Consider the following 20718-nt stretch of genomic DNA (forward strand, 5'->3'; position numbering starts at 1 on the left):
TTCTGCTTTGTTTGGGGGGTTGCTAATGAAGGAGATCTCCACACCGAGCTTTCCTGTTTGCCCTCGGCATCAAAATGAGGTAGCCAAGTTTCATAGGCAGTGATTACATTTGAAGGTAACTCCGGATGTTCCTCTAGCATCAACTTTAAGTGCATGGAGACCGGCACGCCATAGTCCTTTTCTTCGGGAATCGAGAGTCTCGGAACCCATCGCGCACGAACACGTGTCTTGTGTAATTTTTGTGTCACCGACGTGTGTGTGTGGCATCCAACGGTTGGTTGGTTGTTTCGGGGAAGGAGACCAGACAGCGAGGTCATCGGTCTCATCGAGTTAGGGAAGGACGGGGAAGGAAGTCGGCCGTGCCCTTTGAAAGGAACCATCCCGGCATTTGCCTGGAGCGATTTAGGGAAATCACGGAAAACCTAAATCAGGATGGCCGGACGCGGGATTGAACCGTCGTCCTCCCGAATGCGAGTCCAGTGTCTAACCACTCCGCCACCTCCCTCGGTGGCATCCGACGAAACGGTCACTACTTCAGAAAGTGAACTTACGGAAATTCGTCGATCCTCTCTCACAGTTGCACCAGCTAGTGTGTTGGATGTTTTCTCCCGTAAGAGCAGTAACTGGAGCGCCGGGCCCACGTTCGTTTAGAATTGATTGTCTCTTCAAACGTTTTAAACGACCTCAGAATTGTGCAGTAGCGAAGAACAGACTCTCCGTGGGCCTCCTGTAACACTGTAGAGGCCTCGGCTGAAGGTTTATTGAGACGAAAGCCGGATATTGCTCCTCGCTTGTTACCTCTGTTGCAGCGGCAGGCGATGCTGAACACGTCTGGCAGGCGGGAACCGGGAGTCGCAACAGTCAAACTACCGCACTGGCTTCTGTTGCCGGAGACCTGCTGCGGTGTGCTTCCACAGAAGGCGGCGACATCTAGAGCGGAGCCGCCAGCGTGCCACCTGGGCTGATGTTACGTTCACAGAGTGGTTCTCGGCGTATTTCGGGACCCAAACATTGTGAAAAGAGACCGGTATCGAGGAGGATCCCTGATGGTGTGGGCAGGGATTGTGTTGACCAGTCGGACACCTCTCCGTGAAATTATACGGACGAATCGGCAAAGTCAAACTGGTTTCCGGTATCGCGACGAGATCGGGGACCTCACGTGCGCTGTGGCCCCGGGCTTCTTCGTCTTGCTGGTCGATAATACTCGCCCTCGTGGAGCACCAGTGGTCCGTCTTCTCCCGGAAGCGGAAGATACCGCTCGTATGGCGTGGTCTGCTCTTGAATCCCAAAGAGAACGTCTGGGAGGTGGTGTGCCTCACGTCAGCGTCCATCGACTATTCTCACAGATTTGCGAGCCGCTCTGCAGGAAGAAAGGGCGTCATTGCCTCGACACGAGACTGGTGACGTCATTCACAGCGTTTGTCTGGTCTGTATGGTCACACCTCATACTGAGCGCACTGACCACTTGTCCGAATGTTTGTGCAAAATCCGTTACGGTGGAGAAAAAAAAAAAAAAAACGGTGAACATTTTTCTCTGCCGTTACGCATGTAGCAGTTGTTTGCGTTCTGTATTTTGGTGTTTCTACTTCACTATCATCGGAATATACTGTATTGTAGCAAACCAAACGCAGGCTTTCAAGAATTCGGTTCCGTGCTTTAATTTTGGACACCAGTGTAGTGAGCGAGAAAGCGTTCCGCAGAAGCGCAGCCGACTACAGTCCGAGACGACGATTCTGGACTGGAACAGTGAAGGGCCAAAGTCATCCTCGTACTCAAAGTACTCTCCGCCACACACCGCGAGGTGGCTCGCGCAGTGTAGATGTATGTCGTGTTGCGCGAGATACGCGAGAGAGGCGAAATACCCACAGACTTGGAAAAGAACGAAGTAGTTGGGAATAGAAAGAAGCCGGTCGCTGGCGGCTGCGATTAGCACGTAACTGAGACGTCTTTGCAAAATACCTACACAAATTATTTACGGAAGAACGGAAAAACAAACAGAGATCTAAATCTGAGAAAACCAGTTTGTCTTTCCGAGGAGCGTAGGAGATCGAGCGTCATTTCTGTAACACTACCACTTTTCGGAACGTAGGCTGAAGAAACGCAAACGTGCGAACAGCCCGCGGAAGCACGACGGTAGCGACCGGCCGCCGTGTCGTCCTCGGGCCACGGGCACGTGGTCTGCACGTGGTCTGCACGCCGCTCTCCCTCTCACTCGAGTACTCGGCAGACCGGACGGTCTCCCACCCGAGTGCTAGCCCACCCCGACACCGCTTAACGTCGCCGATCTGACGGGAGCGGGTGTCACCACTGCGGCGGACCGTTGCCGTCGACGCTGCACTACTCTCTGAAGGCGGCAGCCGTGAATAGAGCCAGTGAAAGATTAGCCACAACTTGTACAGAAAGCGAACTGCGGTTGTCGGAATCGTCGAAACGTGTGAGAAGAAAGCCCTAGCAGAGAAGGGAGTGAGACGTACCCCAAATTCTTCGGTCTGTACATCCAGTCGTAGTGATGGGGCACGACGAGGACATTCCTCTCGGATTGGGGGGGGGGGGGGGCGACGTGCTGGGCCGCAACTTCCGATCCCCGCGAAGATCGGTCGTAAGCGTTGCGTAACGAGGCCCCGTCACAGCACAGAGAGCTTCCTCCGAGCCACCGACGAACCGTGGCAGATGCGGCGAGCCAGTACGGGGGTGGCGACCGAGGCAACCACTGCAAACAGCAGACAGACGTCACGTACACCGTGACAGAGTGCTCTCACAATTCGTAATCTGCGACTTCTTGGGCGCTACAGCAGATGTAACACATTATACAAACAATACGTCTGTAAGTTCGTAAATTGTGTTCGTATTTTATTTCTTAAGCGTCGTCTAAGTGCCCTACGATTAATAATAATATCTAATAACTGGTTCCATATACACTCCTGGAAATTGAAATAAGAACACCGTGAATTCATTGTCCCAGGAAGGGGAAACTTTATTGACACATTCCTGGGGTCAGATACATCACATGATCACACTGACAGAACCACAGGCACATAGACACAGGCAACAGAGCATGCACAATGTCGGCACTAGTACAGTGTACATCCACCTTTCGCAGCAATGCAGGCTGCTATTCTCCCATGGAGACGATCGTAGAGATGCTGGATGTAGTCCTGTGGAACGGCTTGCCATGCCATTTCCACCTGGCGCCTCAGTTGGACCAGCGTTCGTGCTGGACGTGCAGACCGCGTGAGACGACGCTTCATCCAGTCCCAAACATGCTCAATGGGGGACAGATCCGGAGATCTTGCTGGCCAGGGTAGTTGACTTACACCTTCTAGAGCACGTTGGGTGGCACGGGATACATGCGGACGTGCATTGTCCTTTGGGGCGTGAGCGGAAGACGGCCTAACGGTGTGCGGGACCGTAGCCCAGCTTCATGGAGACGGTTGCGAATGGTCCTCGCCGATACCCCAGGAGCAACAGTGTCCCTAATTTGCTGGGAAGTGGCGGTGCGGTCCCCTACGGCACTCCGTAGGATCCTACGGTCTTGGCGTGCATCCGTGCGTCGCTGCGGTCCGGTCCCAGGTCGACGGGCACGTGCACCTTCCGCCGACCACTGGCGACAACATCGATGTACTGTGGAGACCTGACGCCCCACGTGTTGAGCAATTCGGCGGTACGTCCACCCGGCCTCCCGCATGCCCACTATACGCCCTCGCTCAAAGTCCGTCAACTGCACATACGGTTCACGTCCACGCTGTCGCGGCATGCTACCAGTGTTAAAGACTGCGATGGAGCTCCGTATGCCACGGCAAACTGGCTGACACTGACGGCGGCGGTGCACAAATGCTGCGCAGCTAGCGCCATTCGACGGCCAACACCGCGGTTGCTGGTGTGTCCGTTGTGCCGTGCGTGTGATCATTGCTTGTACAGCCCTCTCGCAGTGTCCGGAGCAAGTATGGTGGGTCTGACACACCGGTGTCAATGTGTTCTTTTTTCCATTTCCAGGAGTGTATGTTATAGCGAAAAAGCATGTTGCTAAACAACCAACCGATTGGGGCATAATGCTCGACGATTACGGTGATGAGGCAAATCCCTTAACACTGCACATTGAGGAAGCAGTAAAACAGAGTAGGAATTTGGAAAGAGAATTGAAGTTCAGAGAGAAGAAACAAAAATATCGAGTTTTGGTGATGACATTGACAATCCTGTAAGCAAAGGGCTCGGAAGAGCAGTTACACGGAATCGGTAACGTAACGTAACGTCTCGGAAAGAGGTTATGGGGTGAACGTCAGGCGAAGCTAATAAAGCGTTGTAGGCTTTGGTAGAATTAATCAGGAGATACAGCCGCCGGCTTATGCAGCCGACCCACAGGTTGCAAGTCCATTATTTACATTGCCGTCTGAGCGTTGGTTCTTCTATGTTAATACCTACCAGTGCAAAACTGGGAAATCGATCTGTTTAGTAGTCTATAACACACTAGATTTCTTTCCATATTTTGCGAGTTTTTTCAGGTTTTGTTGTTCGTCCCCCCCCCCCCCCCCCTCAATCACATCAAGAAAACACCCTCCACAAATTGTGTAGTGTGCAAAGCAAGGGGGGAGAAAAGTTAGATCTAAGCTGGAGGGGATCGTTCGTGTGAGCAGGGGCGGGACGTTTTCCGAGATTTGGTACGTAGGAACATCCACAACTGAGGGGCGTCATAATTCAGAGATACTCCCTTTAGTACAACTAAAACGGGTATCTCTAAATTAATTGAGAAGGTTTTTTTTCACGTGAAAGCGTCTGTTTGCTCGTCAGTCGAACTCTCTCGTGTGACAAAAATCCCGGCAGATTTGAATCGCTAATAACTACTAATAGTGCCTAAACAGTAGCTATCCCGCAACGGACAGATCGTGTCTGTATCACTGGGCCTGCGAATGAGGGCGTTTCGTTCGACTCGCGGGTTTCTTCGGCTGTGCACTTGAAACTCTGCTGTTTTAACGACAACATGCCGGCCATTCACAGTGTGGACTTTGTTTACTGCAGCAATACAGCGTGTTTGTCGCGCTTTGTTTGTTTTGCCTGCGGCTGTTTCGTCATCGTTAGCAGCGTTGGCACATGCGCTTGACTGTTACGAACTAGCTTTGTGTAAAGTTCTAAACTAAACGCCTTAAGCCAGGACACTGATTTCGGCTGTTAGCGTGCGGAACCCTACTAGGACACGAGTCACCTTCCAATAAAACAAAATAATTGTCCTTTCCTGATCGAGCTGCATATGAAAGTTTTATCTTTACGCTAGTGGTCGTTCAACATAGCTTTTCGAAAACGTGCAAGCCCACGATGTGGTCTGCCGTAATTTAGAATGCGGTTAACGTGAAAAACAAATCGCGACACGATAATCCTTCACGGCTGTAATAATCTTGATACGTATTTGAACTTTTTCAGTAAAAATGCAGGTTCAGCTGTACAGTGAAAACAAAATTACGAACAAGTTAACAGATCTCGCCAATGGCGGACGGAAAACCACATCAGTCCTTTGCGTAGTCTCCGAAATTAATCTGAAAATTGTTTTGAAAGTGACGGGTTAATGTATCAAAACTTAGGAGAGAACGACCGGACCGGTAACGTAATGACGAAAGTAAAATTTGTCTTCAAATGCCGTTATTAATCACGGTCACAGCCGTACAACAAAGAGATACTTACGCTTCCTCCCAAAACATGCGAAGGCTGAATCTTCTTTTGTTTCTTGAGATATAAATTAAATCTTTGACTTCATTTGACAAATGTTTTAAATTATAAAAGTTTTCTTGGAGGAAGTGTCTCAGACCCGAAATCGGACAATAAAACTATTCGTGGCAATATAAGTGAAAATTTCTACAGGATCGAAAACGAGCAAAGAAGGAGAGGTCCTCTCACATGTATTCTAAATATGCTGGAAATCGCAGTAGACGCACAGTCAGAGCAAAGCTCGCGTGGAAAAGAGCTGCAGCAGCGTCGGAGAGTGAAAAAAAGGGGTAAAGCCCTTACATTTATGGGGAAAAAGTATTCACACACCGTGGTTCATGAAGAATAATTTTATTTATTACAAGTAAAGATCACAACCAGAGATGTTATTTCGTAAACTAAGGTCTGCGATCCGTGCTGGGATTTATGACCACCGGGATTGTTGCACAACCGCAACAGACCAATAGTTCCCCGACGTATGCTTGTGCTTGGGATCACTGCTCAAACAGAAATCTATGCCTAAACTCGAGCTGCAACACAAGTATGTCGACAAATGAAAGTTGCCCAACACCAGTCCTCCACCACCGTACTTTCTATGTTTTGAGGTCCAGCTCCTCCACACCAAAATTCAGCCATCGTTTACAAATATTTCAAATTTACTTTTATCTGTGTCGCAGAGCAAATTCAAGTCTCAATTTCTCGTTCGCCTTGCTGATGTATGGTTTTCTCATACGTGCCGTGCCCTACCTCTTCAACCTGCACATCTTATAGTGCAGCGAACAACCCTCGGTGCGATTTCCTTCCCGAAGTGATCATTAACATGCGCAAATAACGGATCTCTTTGGCCATTCTTATTAACATATTTCGTTCTCTTTGCATTAGCACCTGTGGCCGACCTCTTCTCTTGCTATTAATAGGCGTATTTATTTCTCTAAATCGCGATATTATGCCTGCACAGTTGCCCGCCTTAATCCAATATCATCAGCAGTTTCTGAAAGTGATTGTAGCTTCTCATGCTGGGAGATAACTATTCGCCTTTCGTCTTATAGTTGTTTCCTTCCGTTTGCGTCCCATTTCGCGGCTGCACGGCATCCACCTCGTGTCAGAATCAACACGCACGAACTGCTGCCTGCCACTGAAAGCGGTTCGTTAATCTTGTCCGTGTTTACCTTTCTAGCGGTGTACAAATGTTTATTTCTCCGCCGTCTGAAACCGGCGGGTACAGAGCTTTTGTTCACTCGTTGCATCGGGCTAATTCAGTCAATCCTTTTATATGTACTGACTGGGAAGGAAAAACGTATAATGTTTGTTTGCCAAATAACATCTGTTGTTACGATCGTTGGTTATTAGTTCTAATAAAAAGAGTTGTTCTACACGAACAACAGTGTACCAATACCTTTCTCCATGACCGTAACTGGGCCAGCAACAGTCTAAACCTCTGATTTATCCCCTCTGCAACCATGGCACCACTCGGTGTAAGCATTGCAGTAAAGAGAACGAAAATGAAATTACCTGTTATAACGAAAAGCTCGTTACGATTTTATCCCGAAGTTTTCACGAAAAATCTACAGCGCGGGCGCGAAGTGACTGCTGCTGGGATGCACACTGCCGGCGAGTTACACACAGCAGTTACGCCGTTCCTCGCCTCCGCTCTGCTCGCATTCCACGCGCGCAACAAGTTTCCCGCCAATTACGGCGCCCATTAAAAACACTTGAGCGTTGCGGACGAGTGGGCGGCGGCGGCGGCGAATCGGCGCCTCTGGGTGGTGAGTGGTGCTTCTGCCGAGTGGAGCTCTTTGCCCGCGGCGCGACAGCGTTTTGTCTCGGCCCTCTTCTGCCGCACCGCGCCAACTAACGCGTCTGTGTGTTGAGCGGTCAAATGGGGCAGCGCTGCAGTCCTCTCTACAGGGGGCGTCAGTAGGAGAGACTCCTGTAGTCCAACTAGGAACTAATTACGTATGGTGTCCCACAAGGATCAGCCTTGAGACCGTAGTTTTTCTTGTATATAAAATGATACAAGGTGTTTGAAATTCTGAGAAAAAAAGGGTAAGCTATAGGGAGAGACGGTCAAAGTACAATGTATACGGTAGCCGAGAAAGAATAATAAGAGTGGACGACCGAGAACCAAGTGCTCCGATTTTAAAAGATGTAAGTCAGGGATGTACCCTTCCGCCCCTGTTGTCCAATATGTACGTGGAAGAAGCAGTGACGAGAAAAAAAGAAAGTCTCAGGAGTCTGATTGACATTCAGTGTGAATGGATGTCGATGATAAGATTCGCTGACGACATTGTTGTCCTGAGTGAAAGTGAAGAGGAATTACACGATCTGCTGAACTGAATGATCAGTATAATAAGTACAGAATATGGATTGAGAGTAAATCGAAGAATTACAAAAGTAATGGGAAGTAGCAGACATGAGAAGAGCGAGAAACTGAACATCAGGATTGGTGACCGCGAAGTAGGCAGAATTAAGGAATTCTGCTACCTAGACAGCAAAATAAACAGTGACGGACGGAGCGAGGGCATCAAAAGCAGACTAGAGCTGGCAAGAAGGGTATTCCTGGCCAGTGCAATTCTACTAACACAAAACACAGGCCTTAACTTGAGGAAGAAATGTACGTCTGGAGCACAGCATTGTATTGTAGCGAGATACGGACTGTCGGGAAACGGGAACAGAAGAGAATCGAAGCATTTAAGATGTGGTTCTACAGACGAATATTGAAAATTAGCTGGACTGATAAGGTAAGGAATGAGAAGGCTCTGCGTAGAATCGGAATGTATGGAAAACACCGACAAGGAGAAGCGACAGGGCGGCAGGACATCCGTTTAAGAAGAGACGAGGGAATGACTTGCATGGTGCTAGAGGGAGCTGTTGACAGATGATAAAAGAAAACAACGCTTGGCGACCCCTATGTTTAACATTTACGCGCCAGTCATTTGAAATTTCTAATTGAAGTTGCGTACCTATTAATTTTTATTATTATTTACATTAAAATTACAGTAGTTCAAAAGAAAACTTGGTTTGTATGTTGCATTTTAAGATTTTTATTTATCTTGTGCATCCAAATACGTTATGCCTTAGCTACAAGGCAGCTTCACTGCGTATCCTGAAACATTATACGATTTTATCGTTTGCGCGACAGGTTATACATTTAGAACAGTTCAATGAGACTTGTAACGTAAAAAGAAAGATACAAGAAAAAGTCCGCAAATTTGACACTCAGCGCCGGTATCTACATTTTTCCTTATCACGACCCAGAACACGTTTGATTTTCACGAATACACGCATTTATTGGAGAAACATGAAGGTCCGCACCCCATTGTCCTCAAGTTGTTCTTCTGAATGACCCTTCGCTAGCAGAACTGTGATCACTGGCTGTTGTAAAATGGTCATATTTTTCGTACATTTCTTAATCTGTATCGCTGACATCATCTTGCACCCACCGTCCGACAATTTCATCGTTAAAACGGACACGTTCTTGCGATTTTGTTGTAGGTATACTACACTGAAGAAAGGAGGTGCGTATTCACGAGATACCCCCCCCCCTCCCTGCACGTGTCAGCAACAAACACAGAAAGGCGATAATGCAACGTTGGAGGGTCGCCACAATCGACAGATCATACCTCGTGAGTTAACCCTTAACAATGAACTTTGATCAACAACATTATCACATGCGAAGTCTTTTTCGTTGGTGGTGATTTTCATTCATTGACGTGTTACATGGAGTAGTTTTTCACCATGACAAAAAGCTTCTTTGCACAAGAGGTGTTGGACATGAACACTTTCTGTCTGACAAGCAGACCACGTCGCAATCTCTTTCTTTCTTTCTTCTTTTTTTTTTTCAATTAATGGTTCGTAAAGATCAGAAGTCAGATATCAACATTTCAAAGCAGTACGACGCAACTCGCAAAATTTCTCTAGGAAATCGATTTTGAACATCTTGAATATTCTAAAGCAAAGACGGTTCGCCTCTACAGGACAGGCAGCGTGGAGTTGTGGTAGAATGCTGACGTGTCATGTACGGGTCTCAGGTTCGATTCCCGCGAAATTCAAAATTTTAAATGTAGATGCCTGTTCTACAATAGTATTCCCATGAAGCGTAAAATAAATAACGCTGGGAAAAAATAATCAATAGCTTTCGAGACGGGTAGTCGCCGGTTCTAGTCTCGTTTCGTCCTTTATTTTGTCGCTCAGTTCGAATACCTACTTCTTTGAAATATAAAATTCATCAGACATGGATTACTTAAAAGGTATTCGCCATTTTTATTAGAAATGTAAGTCGTCTTATTTCTAATTGAATACTGTACGGAAAAAATCCAGTTTTAATTGCAGATATGAACATTACGAATACTTTGTAAAGCATTGATTAGATTGAAAAACATTAGAAATGAATTCGTTTTTCATCCTTAACCCAAGTAATATCGAGACCGTTCTCATAGCGCACTTAACACCCGAAAAAAATTAAAAAACTAAATTTGTTAATTGTTGTTGAATTATATTAACAATACACTTTTTAAAGAGCTACTGATGTGTAAGTAGGATCCAGAACCTAAAATTAAAAATGCAAATTTGTTTAAATGTGGTTGCTTCTAACCTCAACATACTTTTTAAAGAGATGGTGATGCGTAAGTATGGCTCTGAACCTGGAAATTCTGAATACGTCATTCACTAGGAAAAGTGACATCTGCTACGGAGACATAAATTTTTGGATTAAGTTTAACTCAACAATTAAAACTTACGTGGAGTCTGGTAGAAGACTTTACTAGAAACAGTATTCCTCCCAACCTGTATTGCGAAGGTTAATGTACGAGCGTAATCCCAAAAGTAAGGTCGCCTATTTTTTTATAAGTATATAGACCTGTTTATTTCTTCAATGGTTTACATCAGTTTACAGCTTGAACATTTGGCTATTTTTCGAGATAATCACCATTTCTTTCGATGCATTTTTGTAGACGCCGTGGCAGTTTTTTTATGCCCGTGTCATACCAGCTACAAAAATGGTGATTATGTCGATAAATAGCTAAACGTTCAAGCTCTAAACTGATGTAAACCATTGTAGAAATAAACAGGTCTATGTACTTATACATAAAAAAATAGACCACCTTACTTTTGGGATTACCGTCGTATTAATGCTTCACGGAAATGTTTATGGAACGTGTACTAGCGTTTAAAATTTTACGACGGATCGGCATCGAAGGCAAGCCAAAAAAATCGAAAAAATCTTAATGCCAGTTTGTCTCCATTGTGGGGGAGGGATTAGCCCAGAATGTTATGCAGTGAATATCCCGTTCAGTCATCTGCTACCTGCTTCTCACTTCTTTTGTAGTAGTCTAGGATAGGGCACACGATTTGTATGTAAGCATTGTGCTTCGTAAACTGACTACATTTTCCTATTGCCTTAGTAGTGAAACCTGCATCAGCTGATTGTTCCATTTCGTATCCCTGCAGGCTGTAACATCTGACGGACTTCCATGCGATGTTGTTTGAACTGCATAATTTTTCATTTCTGAACATTTAAAGCGAGGCTTTTTCTATTTCTAAAGTGAATATGTGTAGGTTTGGCAGTATTAGCTAGGTCTGACAGGAAACGTTTTCCCTTTGTCTGTTGCAGGTAAGTCGGCGCTGAACCCACGTGGTGTGCTTGTGCTGTCCCAGTGCCGGGTGAGTTCTGCGTCTGGGACGCTTCACCTGCTGTACCGAGCGATTGTGTTTTCGGAGACGTCTGTAGGGGTGAGCCATCCGACAGGGCCGTGCGAGATTTTGTGCTTACTTACCGGTGATGGAAGGGAATCGGCAGAAGTGGAAGAGGGCATTAGTGCCAAGTCATTTGCGCGGAAAACGTGACACTGCATTTCAGATGTTTTCTAAACTTTTTTCCGCTTACATGTGTCAGACACATCAACTCGTTTCTAAAACAATCAGAAGTTTGAAGCTGTTTTATACACGTGGGTTTGGTTCTTCAAAGAATCACGGGTATAGATTATCTTGCGGCAAATTGTTACTGTCGATAAGACATAAAAGAGACGAAGGCAAGCAATCGCCGCCAGCTGGAAATTAAAGAGTGAGTTTCACATTCCTGGCGAGAGGTCGCTCGTTCCGCTTAAAGTTCACTGCTGTAACGTAAGGAAGCACAATTAGCAAAATATCGAGACCTGGGTCGTAATTAAATCACTTGCTCTTACTTTAGTGGCAATGTATTTTCGCACACCTGTTAGTAGTCATTGCATACAAAGGGTGACCTGCTAAAAGTTGCATCGCAGATATTGCGAAAACGGCAAGTGCAGTTGATGTGCGGTTTTGGCATCACGGATTGGTACTCGAGAGGGCAGAACAGATTGTAATAATATGTAGGAAGTGTCCTCCTTGTGCAAACACACAGCTTTCTGAAGCGGAACGCTGCCTACCGACATTAAGAACTTAAAGCAGGGTAAATTAGAATGTGGGTGGTGTTTGTTACAGAAATGTAGTGCGAGGCCCTTGTGGCGTATCGCAATTTGAAAAAGTTTTCACGCCGGCACTGGCCTGTGCCGTGTTCCCTGTGCGCACCGCGACTCAGTGTGTGACGGCGAGTGCAGCAAGAGAGCAGTTCTCTTACGGTGTATCCGAAGAGACGTCGACATGTCGGCCATTGTTTATCAGCATCTCGAGCCAGGTACGTGAAGCTAGACAGCGTAACACAGGGAAACGAGTGACGACAGAAGGGGGGGAGTGGACAAATCACTGTTCCTGCTGCTGTCGGAGCCGATGCGCACGAGTCAGATAGCTGCCTCCCTATCACGTAGACAGCTCCGCGGAACTGAGTAGGAGAATCGTGTCAGGATTGTGCAGAAGCCACGTACGGCAGCCTCCTAACAGGGCCGCTAGGTGAAGTTCCTCTGCAACCTGTGCTGCTAACACAATGCCGGTGCACCCAGTACTACAGCGTGTCTTCTTCAGAACTGTTTCCAAATCGGTGGGTTAGACGCACAGGATCTGTAGCGAAAGCTGAAAGACGCTGCCTACAGCCGACGTATTACTGCAGCCTGCTCGTTCCGTACCAGACTGGCAGCTGAGCACGACCGGCGGTCGGCAACGGCCTCCTTACTGCTCACAATCCACACGACTAGGCTTCTTCTCTGCATGTGACGGTGTACGTTACCCCTACTCTTACTTTATTGCCGTGAATAGGCATTGTTCCATTTAAAACAGTACATGTTTTATGAAAAACACACTTTCTAATTACTATTACAATCTGTTGATAGGCTCGTTGCACGAGCCCCTCATTCTGTGTAAAGAGCACCTCACTAACACTTCCCATTTCCGCAGTATTTGCGATGCAAGTTTTAGGTAATGTACCCCGTATACGACGTACGTTCTACCATTTTCGTCCGCAGCTCGTGGTCGTGCGGGAGCGTTCTCGCTTCCCACGCCCGGGTTCGATTCCCGGCGGGGTCAGGGATTTTCTCTGCCTCGTGATGGCTGGGTGTTGTGTGATGTCCTTAGGTTAGTTAGGTTTAAGTAGTTCTAAGTTCTAGGGGACTGATGACCATAGCTGTCAAGTCCCATAGTGCTCAGAGCCATTTGAACCATTTTTTTCTACCATTTTCCTACACTGTTTTGTGGTGCAACGAGCTAATAGTCCTACCGTGTTTTCGGGTCTAGTGAAGCAGGGGATACAACCCGTCGGCTTTGACCAATGACGTCATAGATAATGTCTTCACTTCGAGGCATAGATAATAAAACAGTTCTCTGTTCCGGATAAGCGCTATCATTGTACATTAAAATTATTCGCAATGATATTGAGGTAATTTGGAGTATTAGTTTGTTATTGTAGGACAATTTATACTGTCTTATTTTCGTTTATAGGAATGGATTTTTCTGTTTGTGGGTATGTAATTTTCGTTACTGTCTGTCTAGGCGAGCTTCGGTTATTCCTCGATTTTCCGTGTGGTACGTTCACTTTTCCATTTGCTTCTTTCACTGTGTTTCACTATTTTGACACATTTCACTGTTTTATTCCACAAATATGTGTATTTTCGTGTTGTGAAGTTCGTAATAGAAATTTCTCAGCTGTCGATCTTCTTTCGTTTCCCAGCACTAGCATCAGTACGACATTTTCGAATGTGTACTTGCTACATCACAGGCGAAACCCCTGACACAACTGAAATTTGTATCCCGTCCTTCACTTCGCCTTTACACCGACACTATATATGTCAATTGGCGAGCAAGATACAAATGTTGCGCATAGCTATTATAGCTCAACTAACGAATGGGATACTATTAGCGTCCAAGGCAACAAGAAAACTGTACCCCGTAGTGAAGTACGGGATACAAATTCTACATGTGTCGTCGTCTTCTCTCCGTGTAGTTCAGTTATGGTACAAGTTCCAAATGTAACTTAAGTCTAGTTCCACCTTTTCGTTACCAGTGTACATATATAGAGGTCAAAGGAAGTCTGGTATACATATATTACATACGTAGGTCCTTCTGTCATCAGTAGTACTCATATGTACATAAGAAAGGACTGTTAGTAATAGCGCAGACGAAATAAACAACACATCTACAATTTGTATACCATGTTCCACGTACGGTTTACTGAAGCGGAGGACACATCGTTCAAGTGAAGAACTGGAAAGTAATGCTAGTGAAAACGTAGAAATTGACTTACGACAAACTCGTATTCCGTACTGTACTTAAGTAACACACTTAGAGTGAGCTTTTAATTTGTATCCGGTGTTTCATTTACGGTTTAGTGAAGCAGGGGATACATAGTTCAGGTGAACAACAGGACAGCAATGCTAGTTGAAACTAAGAAATCGACGTACGCTGAACTTGTATCCCATACTGCACTTAAGCAATACAGTTCTAAAGAGTTTCGAGATGCAACTGACATCCATGTAACGTGATGTATTCTTTCCTGGTAATACATTTGATTCATTTCTTTCCGTTGTATTTTGCGGAGAAATACTAAGATACAAACACGCGATATCGTTAACGTGAAAACTTCTGGCCCTTATATATGTGAAGTACAGTTTTTCTCTCTTGCATTCCTTTGTTTCTGAACATTCTTCTCAGCTCTTTCATCTTTGTAGTACATGCTCTCTGGCCAATTCTGACGTCATTGGTCAAAGCTGACGGGTTGTATCCCCTGCTAAACTAGACCCGTGTTTTCAAATTAGTAGAGGGAGCAATGCCCCGTACTGGCATATTAAAAGCATTTTATATTGGAAAAACCGCACGAAAAATCGAATCTGAGTAATGATTCGCACGCAGACGAACTAAAAACACAAACAGTGCGCACTAAGACGGTGTCGCTCCTCCCCGAATCTCTGTCGACAAGCTAATGGCGATTGATGTCAGATCGTCAGTTGTCGACCTCCCACGGTCAGGGAACGTCGACGTTGCTGACAAAATTTTTGGAACTGTCAATAGTGGTGGTCAGTATTTGTACCGATCACGCGCCCTATATTGCACGTTTGACAACATTATTAACGTGTGACGGTTGAAGATTGCTGTGCAAATCTGCGGTGATTGTCAGTCGGTCAGAGATGATGCACTCTCTCGGCAGTGGCGCTGCCGCTATGTTTAGCAGCCGTCATTTGTTTTTTGCCGCGTGCCTCCCGCTTAGCAGTTGGAGCGGAGTCTGCCTCTGTGTGTGTGTGTGTGTGTTTTCTGCGCGCAGTCGCTGTCTCGCTCTCGCCTACAGCTGGGTTTTTGCACTCCCCTGGGAGTCTGCAAAACACATCGGGGCGGCAGATATGCTCCACAGTGGAGCAGAGCCGCAGATGCGGGCGACTGAGCCAGCTGTTGCCGTCTGCGGATTACTCACAGGGAGCCCACAGCCCGTGCCGCAAGTCGCGTCGGGGAAAGTAAATGCAGCTGCCTCGGTGACGAGGGCATCCCACACTGGCAGCTCAGCCGACCGGGAGCTAACGTGTGGTTCCAGTTAAACTGTAGCTACTCCAGTGGGGGGTGTAATTATCGTATGCCAAAAAGCTCGGTAGATCTGCTAATGTGCTAATGCCCGACGAATTTGTAGCAGTTCTGAAGCGAATGCCGCGAAGTGTTTCCTTCAGTTTAGAAATGGAGTTGAACTCGCGATGGCTCGAATCAGGGGAGTGCAGTAGGTGGTATAGCACTTAGCTGCCCCATCGGTCAAACAAACCTGTAACAGCTTACACTCTACGTGCTTGAGCGTTGTCCTGGAAAATGATGTCCAGTTCCAGCAGAAAGTGTCATTACTTCTGTCTCTATGCTGTTTATTTTTGGAACACGACGTACGACCAGATTAGAGACAGAAATAATGACACTTTCTGCAGGACCTGACCATCATTTTCCAGGACAATGCTCAAGCACGTACAGTGCAAGCTGTTAACGGTTTGTTTGGCTGATGGGGCAGCTAAGTGCTGTACCACCTACTGCATTCCCCTGACTTAAGCCCTCGTGAGTTCAACTTGATTTCTAAACTGAAGGAAACACTTCGCGGCATTCGCTTCAGAACTGCTACAAATTCGTCGGGCAATAGACCGCGCCGCTCGAACTGTCAACACAACTGGCACTGCTAAGAGCATCCTACGACTTCCACATGGCTGGCAGCGGGTTACACACAATGCCGGTGACTACTGTGAAGGTCAGTAAAACTTTGAAGCACGCATCTATTTTGTACGAGCTGTAAATTGCCATTAATGAAGTTCCAACCCTCGTACTTCTACGTAGTTAACAAAATGGATTTCTATTTTGGCGTAAATTATCGAGACATGAAATATCCTAAAATAAATGTAAAGTAAAAAAAAAATGACGGAATCTCACTTACTCAGGGACATAAGCTACAATTTATTCACGAAGAAAAACTTTCGGCTATGCGTATCATTGCAGCTTACTCTGCTGTATGCAAGAGAATGTAAAGACGTATTTGAAGCATGAGAACACGGGGTCCCGGGTTCGATTCCCGGCCGGGTCGCGGATTTCTCCGCCCAGCGACTGGTAGTTTGTGTTGTGCTTACCATTTCCTCATCGTCCAGGAAAATGGCGAGACTAGGGAGTGAAAAGACTGGGAATTTGTGCGGGCGCTGGTGATGACGCGGTTGAGCGCCCCACAAACCAAAATCATCGTCATCACTGATGCATGAGAAGCATAATATATATTTCTGTTGGTATCCGTATTATAGAAAGCACATATCTTGATACCTAACGGTTTCGTATGCAGTCTAATGATTGTCGCTTCCTTACACGTCACACACTGATGCACGAATATTTTTGTAAATATAATTCTTTTTTGCTTCAAAAGAGAATGTGTTGAAGAATGTCGTCATTTGTGGCTCTGGTGCAGCAACAATCGCGGAATCGGTTTCTTCTGCATTGGGAAACGGTTTTATTGCCTTCCACGGTTTACCATCATGTCTTCATTGTTTACCCATCACACGCAGACGCTAAATGGTGTAGGTGCTTGGTTCCGCACGTGTTTCGTACGTCCCACATTCACAGATTGGCCTGGTACTGTAATGAACAAAAACTTCACGTCGTTGGGTAGGTATGTGACGTCTTTCTGTAATGCATGAAATGTTGTCTGCTGTTTACTGTGAGTTTATTTATTTATTTTTTCAGAGAAGAAACTACTTTAGCAGGTATCGGTGCTTTATAAGAGGACAGAAACAATGTGATGCCAGGGTCCATAGGAAACTAAACAAACACAAATGTGGCGTCACTTTTTAGTTACTGACGATCTTTAATGGACCACATACGACGGTGGTTTGACCAGTCAGTTGAAAAAGCAAGAATTACTTTTCCGCATAGTCTCCTTTGGGGAATATACAGTTGGTCCAACGGTCCTGCAGCTTGTTCGTCGTCGCACTGGGTAAAACAGCTTGCGTCCTCGACCGCAACTGCCGGTTCCTCACTCGTTGAAAATTTCTTCCCAGCAAGCCGAGGTTTCAAGTTGGGGGCAGGAAGAAGTCAATTGGCTCTAAGTCTGGTGAACAGGTGGGATCAGGGACCAGTTCAAATCCCAATTCGTGTACTTTCGCCATTGGCGTCACCGATGTGTGGGACTGTGCATTATCCTGATGAAAGAGTACTTTTTTGCGTTTTCTCAACCGACACAAAAGATTTCGAAAATGAAACATCATGGAGTCCAGTTACGGTTCTGCCGTTTCCCAATAAACCTTATGACCCAATGATCTGCCCTCGCGTTTGATTACAGTCACATCTAAGAAGTTCACGTGACCATCGATTTCCTTTTCCGTAGTGAATGGAATTCTCGGAATAATACTATTCAGATGTAACAGGAAGGCATCCAGTTGCTCTTCCCCACGGGTCCATATAACAAATGTATCGTCTACATAACGATACGGTCTTTCTCTAGCTGTTTGCAGCGCCCATTGTTCAAAGTTCTCCACGAACAAGTTAACCAGAGCCGGACTAAGAGGACTTGTACCTAAAGGGAAAAAAATTCTGGAAACGTCCGTGTGATGTAATGGAGCTCAGCTTCAAGCTTGCAGTGGAGTTACGGAAGACATGTGCCGTAGGATAATCACCAACTTCCGTGTTCGTTTGAAGGAAGTTAGGAAACAAAATGGTGGACAGATTGAGCACTTGCCGAGTTAGAACAAATCTCCACGGACGGCTCTTCATTGTAGTATATGTTCGTTTCAGATTGTATTGACAGTGAAGTTTATATTCGAAAACAAAATGGTAACACATTTCGTGCGCCACCCTGTAGAATGTGGAGGACGCCTTCCGCAGTCGCAGTCGAAGGCGAAAAGTCAGGTGAGAGTTTTACGTATCGGCCAGGGCATCTCAGCCCGGAAGTGTTAAGTTATGACAACACCTGCCGTGAAAGCCTTAATTCGATGATCGACACTAAATACTGTTGACTTTGTACGTGCAATATGGAATATTTTATAAGAAATATTGTAGAAAAATTCCGTGAATAAGTAGACCTCCCAGAAGGTAAACACTGCCGAATCCTCACAGTTGGGGAGAACACGGCGGAAGGTACAGGCTGTTTACTGTGTGGGAGGTGTAGACGCGGCCCGGTGGACCGCTACGCCAGCGCGCCGGAGTGAAGGCGGAAGCGGCCGTGGCGCGACTTGCGGGGCAGGCTGTGGCGGCCGGCCGTCCCCCAGCCGGCGCCGCTCCCCCCCTCCCCCTCCCTGGCTGCGGGCCACCCCCGCATCGCCGCTGTCAGTAGTGTGGCGCGGTCCGGGCAGTCGAGCTGCGCCGTTGTGTTGCCGTGCTGTAGTGTAGTGTAGTGTAGTGTAGTGTAGTGTGGTGTGTGTACGTGTGCGTGTGTCCGCCGTAGCAGAGCTCTGTGCCGTCGCAGCTGTCTGGGATAGCAGTGAGTGAGCCAGGCTCCAGCCTTTCCACTCATTACGTACTTGGGCTCGGGGTCACACGGACGGTAGGTGTCGTCAGCGATTCCCACTGTAGTCTCATATACTCGAACGAGTAAGTGGTCGTGGTAGCCGATTAATGCCTACCGTAGCCCGAGGTCTAGGGTCGTAGATTGGTTGAGAGTTGGCGAATGCGAAACCAATGTGAGCGCGGAATAAAGCTTGTGACAGACTAACCGGCATCCGTAGATGGCGAACGCTAATCAGACAGCTAACTTCGCTAATGGCTAATAAGAAAAGAGACTCGTCTGCGTTAAACGTTAAAGCGTGGCTCCACAGCAGATTTGTCGGAAGCTAAGGTTAACCGTGCACTTCACGTCGTGGGTGTAGTGAAACGAGCGGGTGAATAAGGCACATTTGCCGTAGCTCAAATAAAATGCCAGTTGCTGGTGAAACGTGCCCTTAGAAAAATTATTGAATTACTCTGCTGATAAACCTCTTACGTTATTTGATTTTCAAACAGCTGAGCAAAACTGGACGTACTCGGGCATTTCTCTCCACTTATTCTGATCATCACTAAACTGACACACAATATTTTTAGCGCAACTCAACTTTGAAAAATCCCTAGAAACGAATGGCCCTGACTAACAATAACCTGTACCTTTCACAAATCACTTACCTCACAAAAATCTTCGTTACTCGAACTACTGGAATACAGCGAGCGCCAATACTGCCAGGTAAATAAAAGATTCTAACTACTGAAGACACTAACTACTGATAGGCATAGTTAGCAAATGAAAGATTTTGATAGAGAACAAACAATGTATTTACCTTAATAGTGTTCAAAAGTCATAATATATATATATCAGTTGATGACATCCAGTCTTACAAATTTACTCTTCCTGATGGAAACAGGTCCAGATCATCCGCTCTCAAAACTCCGCCATCTCTCTCCCCACATCCGCCACTGCTGGCGGCTCACCTCCAACTGCGCAACGCTACGCGCTGTTCACATCCAGCTGCCGCTGCCCAACACTGCAGTGGCAGACAACAATGCAAACCAGCCACAGACTGCACACAGCACAGTCTGTGATTTTCATACAGAGCGCTACGTGCCGTTACCAACATAAAAACCTAAACAGCCTACATACACTGCGATGTCAAAAGACTCGCTCCAACGTTCTTCTGCTGAGGTGGCTCCGCTGCCTGCACCTCGATGCCGAAGCTTCATTTTTCTTTTTGGCTTTCCCCGCAGGACCGTGCTTTCACTGTTTCTTCAAACTGTACACGGTGACATTCGTGTGATACGTCTCGTTTCAAATTGTTGAACTTCCGAAACCTAATTGTTGATTTTCTTTCAGGCAAGCGCAGTTTTCCAGTCCAAAAGTATTTGCTCCCCCGCTCTGTATACAAAATTAACGGAATCGCCTAAATCCGGCTACATATGTTCATCAGTTGCAGAGCTCGAACACTATTCCACGCTTTACTTTCCAGAGTCAGCCCAGTAGCACAAACTACTATTTCACTCCAACTCGCAAGGGAACCTCACTATTGCACTCCCCTCAGATGTAGTTAGAAGTTGGCACAGTGGATAGGCCTCGAAAAACTCAACACAGATCAATCGAGAAAACAGGAACTAGTTGTGTCCAACTATGAAAAAAAGTAAACAAAATATAGAAACTGAGTACTCCATGCGTAAGATAGGCATCATAAAGGG

General features: G+C 46.3%; 1 protein-coding gene across 5 annotated transcripts in view; it reads left to right on the top strand.

The window, feature by feature from the left end:
* LOC126108945 (abnormal cell migration protein 10) overlaps nt 1-20718 on the top strand; it is a 532402-nt gene that overhangs the window by 352446 nt on the left and 159238 nt on the right. The window contains exon 1 of one of the 5 annotated variants that reach the window (XM_049914329.1): nt 18871-19069. The exons of 2 other annotated variants lie outside the window; for them this stretch is intronic. The gene's annotated coding sequence lies outside the window, so the exon portion shown is untranslated. Of the gene's footprint in view, nt 1-18870; nt 19070-20718 lie in introns of those variants that run through there. 2 more of the 5 variants (XM_049914326.1, XM_049914325.1) reach the window with 2 other exon arrangements.

The sequence above is a fragment of the Schistocerca cancellata genome, chromosome 11 (assembly GCF_023864275.1).
Source record: "Schistocerca cancellata isolate TAMUIC-IGC-003103 chromosome 11, iqSchCanc2.1, whole genome shotgun sequence".
Lineage (NCBI taxonomy): Eukaryota > Metazoa > Arthropoda > Insecta > Orthoptera > Acrididae > Schistocerca > Schistocerca cancellata.